Source organism: Vulpes vulpes, chromosome 5, assembly GCF_048418805.1.
Source record: "Vulpes vulpes isolate BD-2025 chromosome 5, VulVul3, whole genome shotgun sequence".
Lineage (NCBI taxonomy): Eukaryota > Metazoa > Chordata > Mammalia > Carnivora > Canidae > Vulpes > Vulpes vulpes.
Window position 1 is genome coordinate 4,121,905 of NC_132784.1, and position 10,574 is coordinate 4,132,478.

Genomic DNA, 10,574 nt, shown 5'->3' on the forward strand with positions numbered 1-10,574 from the left:
CCTCCTTTGCAGCCCATTGTCCCTGGAGGATCCCAGTGTCTCTGGTGGACTCTTTGGTGTTACTGCTCAACTTGATGAGGCTCTTTTTGCTGGAGGCCCGGAGGCACAAGAAAAGGAAGCAGGGAGTTGTTGAACATGTTTCCAATAGTTCCCATCAGAACATAAGGAGATTAGTATCCCCCAGCAAGTGGAGAGTGAATTACTAATGTTCAGAGAGCCCTGTTTGGGTCACAGCCCTTTTCCTTCATGTGTAAGTTCTTGATGTGAACCTGAACTAAAAAATTGCAACTCCAGCTGCTCCCAGCTGATGTCTGGGGCCCTCTAAGTTTCTTCCTTAGACCCCTTGTTGTGTCTTTGCTCAAGAGGAGGGAGGGATTTGGAATATGTAGCTGTGACTAAGAAGGGGGAACAGAATGCTAATTACATTTGCCAAACTTTTGCTGAGTTCTACATATTTCATTTCATTTAATCTTCAGAACAATCTCATGAGCAAAGAAACAACAGGATTTGGAATGTGGCAGACATGGCTTCTCATTCCTGGCTCACCAATTGCAATTTTGCTAAGTGACTTTGCCTCCAAATTTTCTCATGTGCAAAATAGGGTTAAAAACACCTACATCTGGGGCAGCCCGGGTGGCTCAGCAGTTTAGCGCCTCCTTCAGCTCTGGGCGTGATCCTGGAGACCCAGGATGGAGTCCTGCATCGGGCTTCCTGCATGGAGCCTGCTTCTCCCTCTGCCTGTGTCTCTGCCTCTCTCTCTCTCTGTGTGTGTAATTCTCTCTCTCTGTGAATAAATAAATGAAAATAAAAATAAAAGACACCTGCATCTTATGTGCTCTGAAGGAGTTGGTGTAGGTTCCTTTGGGAGGCTTACATATTTAACAAGATGGTAAACACAAAGATTTCATAGCACTACAAAGTTAAAATATCATGTGTAATACAGAGAGAGACATGATATAACTATGCCCACCCACAGATGGGAACGGTCATGCCAAGGCCACAGGGACACGGGTGATTGTAAATCTACTTAATCTATTTATCTCATAAGTTCCTTCAAGTGCATGGCTCAAGAAATAGTGTATTTTGTACTATTTTGATAGCTCATTACAATTACATTAAAGGAATAATAAAATAAATAAGCTCACAAAGTAAAGAGGTTCAAGGGGATCCTTCAGCTTGTGTAAGATTTTAAGAATTCCAGGAAGATAGGTACGTGTGGAATGTGTTGGATGAGGAAATAGAGAGATGGAGACTCCAGTCCAGGGAGCCTGCAGGGTGACTGGAGTGTGTGTGTGTGGGGGGTGGGGGGGGTGGGGGGGCATGGGAGTTAGATGAAGCCTGTCAGAGCTACAGGGGCCTGGCTTGTAGGTGGCAGGCTGGAATGTGGGGGTTGGAAATAATGAAGACAAGGAGATTGGTTAAAGCTTTATTTGGAGCAGAAGCAACTTCTCCCCAGTTCCTCACCTTTGGTTATAAAATGTCAGGCCTGTCAGAGAAGTTTGCCCCTGTAGATGAAAATGTGTGAAGGTCTTCTAGGGAAGTTATTGTGTGGGTCAAGGCTACTGGTACGAGAAGGAGCCTCTTTGGTGAAACCCTCCACTTGACTTCAAGAAAGCAAAGGGACAAGGCAGTACTTTAATATGCACATAAATTTGGGAAAATAATAAAAATATAAAATAAGAGTGGTGTGCTATGTAAAAGGAAAAGCAAATAATAAGAAAATTACTTATTTTTATGTTTTTGGTTATTTTTTTTATTGGAGTTCGATTTGCCAACATAACACCCAGTACTCATCCCATCAAGTGCCCCCCTCAGTTCCCATCACCCCAAATCCCCCCACCTCCCTTTCCACTACCCCTTGTTCATTTCCCAGTTAGGAGTCTCTCATGTTCCGTCTCCCTCACTGATATTACCCACTCATTTTCTCTCCTTTTCCCTTTATTCCCTTTCACTATTTTTTATATTCCCCAAATAAATGAAACCATTTAATATTTGTCATTCTCTGATTGATTTACTTCACTCAACATAATACCCTCCAGTTCCATCCACGTCACAGCAAATAGTGGGTATTTGTCATTTCTAATGGCTGAGGAATATTCCATTGTATACATAGACCACATCTTTATCCATCATCTTTCAATGGACACCGAGGCTCCTTCCACAGTTTGGCTGTTGTGGACATTGCTGCTAGAAACATCGGGGTGCAGGTGTCCCAGCGTTTCATTGCATCTGCATCTTTGGAGCAAATAACCAGTAGTGCAATTGCTGGGTCGTAGGGCAGGTCCATTTTTAACTCTTTGAGGAACCTCCACACAGCTTCCCAGAGGGGCTGCACCAGTTCCCACCAGCAGTGCAAGAGGGTTCCCCTTTCTCCACATCCTCTCCAACATTTGTTGTTTCCTGTCTTGTTAATTTTCCCCATTCTCACTGGGGTGAGGTGGTATCTCATTGTGGTTTTGATTTGTATTTCCCTGATGGCAAGTGATGCGGAGCATTTCCTCATGGGCTTGTTGGCCATGTCCATGTCTTCCTCTGTGAGATTTCTCTTCATGTCTTTTGCCCATTTCATGATTGGATTGTTTGTTTCTTTGCTGTTCAGTTTAAAAAATTCTTTATAGATTTTGGATACTGGCCCTTTATCTGATACGTCATTTGCAAATATCTTCTCCCATTCTGTAGGTTGTCTTTGAGTTTTGTTGACTGTATCCTTTGCTGTGCAAAAGCTTCTCATCTTGATGAAGTCTCAATAGTTCATTTTTGCTTTTATTTCCCTTACCTCCATAGATGTATCTTACAAGAAGTTGCTGTGGAAAAGTTCAAAAGGGTGTTGTCTGTGTTCTCCTCAAGTATTTTGATGGATTCTTGACTCACATTTAGATCTTTCATCCATTTTGAGTTTATCTTTGTGTATGGTGTAAGAGAATGGTCTAGTTTCATTCTTCTGCATGTGGCTGTCCAATTTTCCCAGCACCATTTATTGAAGAGACTGTCTTTTTTCCAGTGGATAGCTTTTCCTACTTTCTTGAATATTAGTTGACCATTGAGGTCCCATTTCTGGGTTCTCTATTCTGTTCCATTGATCTATGTGTCTGGTTTTGTGCCAGTACCATACTGTCTTGATGATCACAACTTTGTAGTACAGCTTGAAATTTGGCATTGTGATACCCCACGTTCTGATTTCTTTTTTGATATTCCCCTGGCTATTCGGGGTATTTTCTGATTCCACACAAAACTTAAGATGATGTGTTCCAACTCTCTGAAGAAAGTCCATGGTATTTTGATAGGGATTGCATTAAATGTGTAAATTGCCCTGGGTAGCATTGACATTTTCACAATATTAATTCTTCCAATCCATGAGCATGGAATATTTTTCCATCTCTTTGTATCATCCTCAATTTCTTTCAGAAGTGTTCTATAGCTTTTAGGGTATAGATCCTTTACCTCTTTGGTTAGGTTTATTCCTAGGTATCTTCTGCTTTTGGGTGCAACTGTAAATGGGATTTTTAAAATTTTTCTTTCTTCAGTCTCATTGTTAGTGTATAGAAATGCCACTGACTTCGGGGCATTTTTTATCCTGCCACATTGCTGAATTGCTGTATGAGTTCTAGCAATCTTGGGGTAGAGGTCTTTGGGTTTTCTACTTACAGTATCATGTCATCTGCAAAGAGGGAGAGTTTGACTTCTTCTTTGCCAATTTGAATGGCTTTGATTTCTTTTTGTTGCCTGATTGCTGAGTCTAGGACTTCTAGGACTATGTTGAATAGTAGTGGTGAGAGTGGAAATCCCCTGTCTTAGGGGAAAGACTCCCAGTGTTTCCCCATTGAGAATGATATTTGCTGTGGGCTTTTTGTATATGGCTTTTAAGATGTTGAGGAATGTACCCTCTATCCCTATACTCTGAAGAGTTTTGATCAGAAATGGATGCTGTATTTTGTCAAATGCTTTCTCTGCATCTATTGAGAGGACCATATGGTTCTTGTTTTTTCTCTTGTTTATATGATCTATCATGTTGATTGCTTTACGAGTGTTGAACCAGCCTTGCATCCCGGGGATAAATCCCACTTGGTCATGGTGAATAATCTTCTTAATGTATTGTTGGATCCTATTGGCTAGTATCTCGTTGAGAATTTTTGCATCTGTGTTCATCAGGGATATTGGTCTATAATTCTCTTTTTTGGTGAGGTCTTTGTCTGGTTTTGGAATTAAGGTGATCCTGGCCTCATAAAATGAGTTTGGAAGTATTCCATCCGTTTCTATCTTTTGGAACAGCTTTAGTAGAATAGGTATTGTTTCTTCTTTAAACATTTTATAGAATTCCCCTGGGAAGCCATCTGGCCCTGGAATTTTGTGTCTTGGGAGGTTTTTGATGACTGCCTCAATTTTCTCCATGGTAATTGGCCTGTTCAGGTTTTCTATTTCTTCCTGTTCCAGTTTGGTAATTTGTGGTTTTCCAGAAATGCATCCATTTCTTCTCAGTTGCCTAATATATTGGTGTATAGCTGCTCATAATACATTTTTAAAATCATTTGTATTTCCTCGGCATTGGTTGTGATCTCTCCTTTCTTTCATTCGTGATTTTATTGAGTCTTTTCTCTTTTCTTTTTAATGAGGCTGGCTATTTGTTTATCTATCTTATTAATTTTTTCAAGGAGCCAAATACTGGTTTTGTTGATATGTTCTACAGTTCTTCTGGTCTCTATTTCATTGAGTTCTGCCTGAATCTTTATTATTTCTTTTCTCCTTTTGGATATAGGTTTTATTTGCTGTTCTTTCTCCAGTTCCTTTAGGTGCGAGGTTAGCTTGTATATTTTAGTGTATATCCTCCGTTTTTTGAGGGATGCTTGTATTGCTATGTATTTCCCCATTAGGACTGCTTATGCTGCATCCCAAAAATTTTGAACAGTTATATCTTGAATTTCATTAGTTTCCATGGGTCTTTTTAATTCTTCTCCTATTTCCTGGTTGACCCACTCATCTTTTAGCAGGATGCCCTTTAACCTCCACGTATTTGAGTTTCTTCCAAAGTTCTTCTGTGACTGAGTTCTAGTTTCAAAGCATTGTGTGATCTCAAAATATGCAGAAGATAATCCCAGTCATTTGGTAGCAGTTGAGACCTGATTTGTGACCCAGTATTTGGTCTATCCTGGAGAAAGCACCATGCGCACTTGAGAAGAATGTGTATTCAGTTGCATGTGGATGCAAAGTATCATGTCATCTGCAAAGAGGGAGAGTTTGACTTCCCTCTTTCTACTTTCCCCTGTAGATATCTGTGAAATCCACCTGGTCCATTTAAAATCATTTAAAACTCTTGTTTCTTTGGAGATGTTGTGCTTAGAAAATCTGTCATTTGCAGAAAGTGCTGTGTAAAAGTCTCCTACTATTAGTGTATTATTATCTAAGTATGTCTTTACTTTGGTTTTTAATTGATATATTTGGCAGCTCCTACAGTAGGGGCATGAATATTCATGATTGTTAGGTCCTCTTATTGGATAGACCCTTTAAGTATGACATAGTGTCCCTCTTCATCTCTTATTACAGTCTTTGGGATAAACTTTAATTTATCTGATACGAGGATTGCTACCCTTGCTTTCTTTTGAGGACCATTTGAATGGTAAATTGTTCTCCAACCTTCTATTTTCAGGCTGTAGGTGTCCTTTGGTCTAAAATGAGTCTCTTCTAGACAGCAAATAGATGGGTCTTGCTTTTTTATCCACTCTGAAACCCTGCGCCTTTTGATGGGATCATTAAACCCATTCATGTTCAGAGTTACTATTGAAAGATATAAATTTAGTGTCATCATAATACCTATTTAGTCCCTGTTTTTGTGGATTGTTTCTTTGGACTTCTTCTTTCTTTTACAGAGTCCCCCTTAACATTTCTTGCAGAGCTGGTTTGTTGGCCACATATTCTTTCAGTTTCTGCCTATTTTGGAAGCTCATTATCTCTCCTTCTATTCTGAATGAAAGCCTTGCTGGATAAAGTATTCTTGGTTGCATGTTCTTCTCATTTAGGACCCTGAATATATCCTGCCAGCCCTTTCTGGCCTGCCAGGTCTCTGTGGAGAGGTCTGCTGTTAATCTCATATTTCTCCCCAAATAAGTTAGGGATCTCTTGTCTCTTGCTGCTTTAAGGATTTTCTCTTTATCTTTGGAATTTGCAAGTTTCACTATTAAATTTTGGGGTGTTGAAGAATGGTTCTTATTGATTTTAGGGGGGGACCTCTCTATCTTCTGAATCTGAATGCCTGATTCCCTCCCCAAATTAAGGAAGTTCTCAGCTATGATTTGTTCAAATATCCTTTCCTGCCCTCTGGCCCTCTTGGCGCCCTCTGGAACCCCAATTATACATAGATTTTTCCTTCTGAGGCTGTCATTTATTTCCCTTAACCTTTCCTCAGGGTATTTTAATTGTTTTTCTCTTTTTTTCTCAGCATCCTTCCTTGCCATCAACTTGTCTTCTATGTCACTCACTCATTCTTCTACCTCACTAACTCTCTTCATTAGGACTTCTAGTTTGGATTCCATCTCATTTAATTGATTTTTAATTTCAGTATGATTAGATGCAAAGTCTGCAGTTATGAAGTCTCTTGAATCCTTTATGATTTTTTCCAGAGCCACCAGTAGCTTTTTAATTGTGCTTCTGAATGGGCTTTCTGACACCATATTGTAATCCAAATTCTGTAACTCTGTGGCAGAGGGTATTGTTTCTGATTCTTTTGTGGTGATTTCTTCGTTCTAGTCATTTTGCTCAGTGCATAGTGACTGTATGTGCAGGCTGAATCAAGAATATCAATCGCGACCTAAGTAAATTTCACCTTAGATGATTCTGCCAAGGTCAGAGACCAGAAATTGAAAACAAATATCAGAATGAAATAAAACAAAAGGACTACTAAAGCGAAAAAAAAATTTAAAAACAAAGTAGTAAAAAACAAAAGGCCAGGAATCCCAAAGAAGAGAGAGAGAGAAAAAAAAAAAGAACAAAAAGGAGAAGAAAAAAAGGGGGGGTACTGGGATTTTGTGGTGTGATGACGTTGTAGTGGAGGGAGAATGTAGTCTACTTGAAGGGTTTTAGAGGGTTACCGTCTTGTTTCTGATTATTAAGTTCTGTATTTTAGAAGATGCTCAGTCTCAAATTTATATAAACCAGAAATAGTTGTAGAGAGCCTCATCATTGATCACCAAAACTGAAATGAGATAAAAGACTGGGGCAGAATGGGAATGAGAAATCTCATAGAATGAACCAGCACAGTATAGCACTTGGTTCTGGGTGAATGCGGGTCATGTTTTATAAAGTATTAACTTCTGCCATTGTAGAACAAAATGAGGCAGATAAAACAAAAAACACAAAAGAAACAAAAAAACATATCTTGTATATCTCCCAAAATTGAGTATGTTGAAGGGAATTTAGAAGTGGAAAATATATCTAGGACCTGTAATTGTAGAAATATGAGTCAAAAAGGAAGAATCTTAAAAATTTAGAGGTGGTAAAATATTTTAGTTAAGGTGGGACAAGAGAAAAAAAAATTGGAAATTTACAGTGTGATATAAAAAATGAGTTGTACTGGAAAAAGGAAGAAACCAGAAGTAGGAGAGTTACCCTCTGGTTTTATATACTGTAAATTCCTCCACTTCCAGCACTGGTGGGTCAAGAACTTGCTCTTCCTTTGTCCTTCCATCTGGTCTTCTGGGGAGGGGCCTGCTGTGCTGATTCTCAGGTGTGTGCACCTGGGGTGCACCCAGGTCGGGTGCTGGGCTCAGTGGGAGCTGTTTACCCCATGAGGCCTCTGTCCCCTGGTGGCTCCGCCTCTCCCAGGCACCCGGTGACACCAGGAGGAACAACAACAGTGGCAGCGGCCAGCTCTCCAGCCCTAGAGTCAGCTGCCACAGTAACTACCGCAGATCCCAGTCTGCAAAGGCCTGGATGCTCCTGGGGCTGCGGGGAGGCACTGATCTGCACAGTTTGGGGGCACCCAGCGGCAGGAGCATCCTCACTCTCCTGTGCCCTCCCTGCCTCTGCCTGTCCCGGGGAGCGCAGGATCGGGGGCTGTGTCCGCTGGGTGCCCTGGGCTCCGGGGCCTGCACTGCTGGAATCGCGCTCCTGGGGCTGTGGCTCCCGAAGGCAGCAGGTGCAGGCCCCTCCCCCGGAGCCGCCGCCTGACCCCCGGCCCCTCCCCGAGGCCCCGCGGGCGCCCCAGCCTTATACCGAGATCGGCCCACGGTGTGCGGCGCAGCCCCTGGCGCACTTCTCTGCTAGTGACCCCGGGAGACTGGAGGCTCCACCGCCCCTCCTGGGATCCTGCCTGAGTTCCCCGCTAAGTGTGTTTCGGGAAGAACCCAGGATTTTTTAAATCTCCTGCCTTTCTGGGTCTGGGCTTTCTTGTCCCAGAGGGTTTTGCTGCCCGGCCTCAGCCTGGCTCTTTGCAGGGGCCCCTCCTCCACTTGATTATTTTTTATTTTTTATTTTTCCCGCCTTCCTACCTTGTTAGAAGGGAAAACCCTTATCTTTGTAGCATTCCAGCTGTTCTCTCTTTAAATCTCAGGTCGAATTCGTAGGTTTTTCAGGATGGTTTGAATATTATCTAGGTAAGTTGGTGGGACCAGGTGAGGTGAGGACCCTACTCCTCTGCCATCTTTCCCTGCCCTGGATATCAAGAAAATTATTTTTGACAATGACAATAACAACATACAAATGGATTATACAGACAATTAACAGTATATAGCTCTTCCCCAATTTAATAAACCCATTGTAAGATGAAAATATATGTCATCAATGCATTCAATCCACCGAACCTTCCAAAGATCATAACTTAGTATATGCTGAGACCATTTATATTAGCCTACAGCTAGGCAAAATCATGTAACACAAAGCTTATTTTTATCGTAAAGTTTTGATTATCTCATAGAATTTGTCAATGCTGTACAGAATGTGAGAAATAGAATAGTTGTACGAGGACAGAATGGTTGTATTTGTGTGGGTTGTTTGCCCCCATGATCATGTGGACCAGGAAGTGCTACTGCTCAGAATCATGAAAAAGGATGAATCCCACATATTGCTAGCCATGGAAAAGATCAAAATTCAAAATTCCAAGTACAATTTCTACTGAATATGTATTGCTTTCATACCACTGTAAAGTCTAAAAATCCTAAATTGAGCCGTCCTAAATTGAGACCATCTGTATTGGCTAAAATGAAAATCCAGTTAAAGAGGTGAAAGTCAAAGCTGAAAGAATTAATGATAATTTGTTTTTGCTTTTATTTCCCTTGCCTCAGGAGACGTATCTAGAAAGATGTTGCTATATCCTATGTCAGAGAAATTACTGCTTATGCTCTCTTCTGAGCTTTTTTTTTTTATGGTTTCTGTTCTCACATTTAGGTCTTTAATCCATTTTGAGTTTAGTTTTTTGTAGGATGTAAGAAAGTGGTCCTGTTTCATTCTTTTGCATGTAGCCATCCTGTTTTCCCAACACCATTTGTTGAAGATACTGTCTTTTTCCCATTTTATATTCTTGCCTCCTTTTGTAGATTAATTGGCCATGTAAGTATGTTTTTTTTTTCTGGGCTCTTTATTCTGTTTCATTCACCTATATATCTATTTTTGTGCAGATACCAGACTGTTTTAATTGCTACAGTTTTGTAGTATAGTTTGGAATCTGAAATTGTGTTATCTCCAGGTTTGTTTTTCTTTTTCAAGATAGCTTTGGCTATTTTGTCATTACACACACATTTTTGTATCATTCTTGTTCTGTGAAAGCACCATTGGCATTTTGATAGGGATTACATTGACTCTGTATACTGCTTTGGGTAGTATGGACATTTTAGCAATATTTGTTCTTCCAATCCATGAACATGGAATCTTTCGTTATTTGTGTCCTCTTCAATTTCTTTCATCAGTGTTTTATAGTTTTGAGAGTACAAGTCTTCCATCTCCTTGCTTAAATTTACTCCTGGATATTGTATTCTTTTTGGTGCAATTGTAATCCTAGGCTAAAAGCAAAATGAGGAAATAAGAGAAAAAGATGAGTGATGAGATAGGAAGCCCAATTAATACACATTTCTCAAAGAAGAGCAGAGAAAATGGAAGAGAGGAATTTATACATAAATATATATGAGGAAGACAAGAAGAACAAGTGGGCAAGGAGGAGGGATTTATTAAGAGCTAAATTTTGAAACAGATTTATTTATTTTAAAGATTTTATTTATTTAATTTGACAGAGAGAGAGAGAGCACTCACACAAGTAGGGGGACCAGCAGAGAGAAAGGGAGAATCAGGCTCTCTACTAAGCAGGGAGCTAGATGCAGGGCTTGATCCCAGGACCCTGGGGTCATAACTTGAATTGAAGGCAGATGCTTAACTGATGGAGCCACCCAGGTGCCATGAAAGGATTGCATAAAAAAATACATATAAATGCATGTTATTTAATTTTAGAACAAAAGTAATAAGGAGAAGAAATTTAAAAGCTTTCAGAGACAAGTGGTTTAGTGAGGGTAGCAGGTGCTTTCTATGGAAGACTCAAGTCAGACTGGCATCAGGACTCACATCAATAATACAGAATGTAGAAGACAACAGAGCAATGC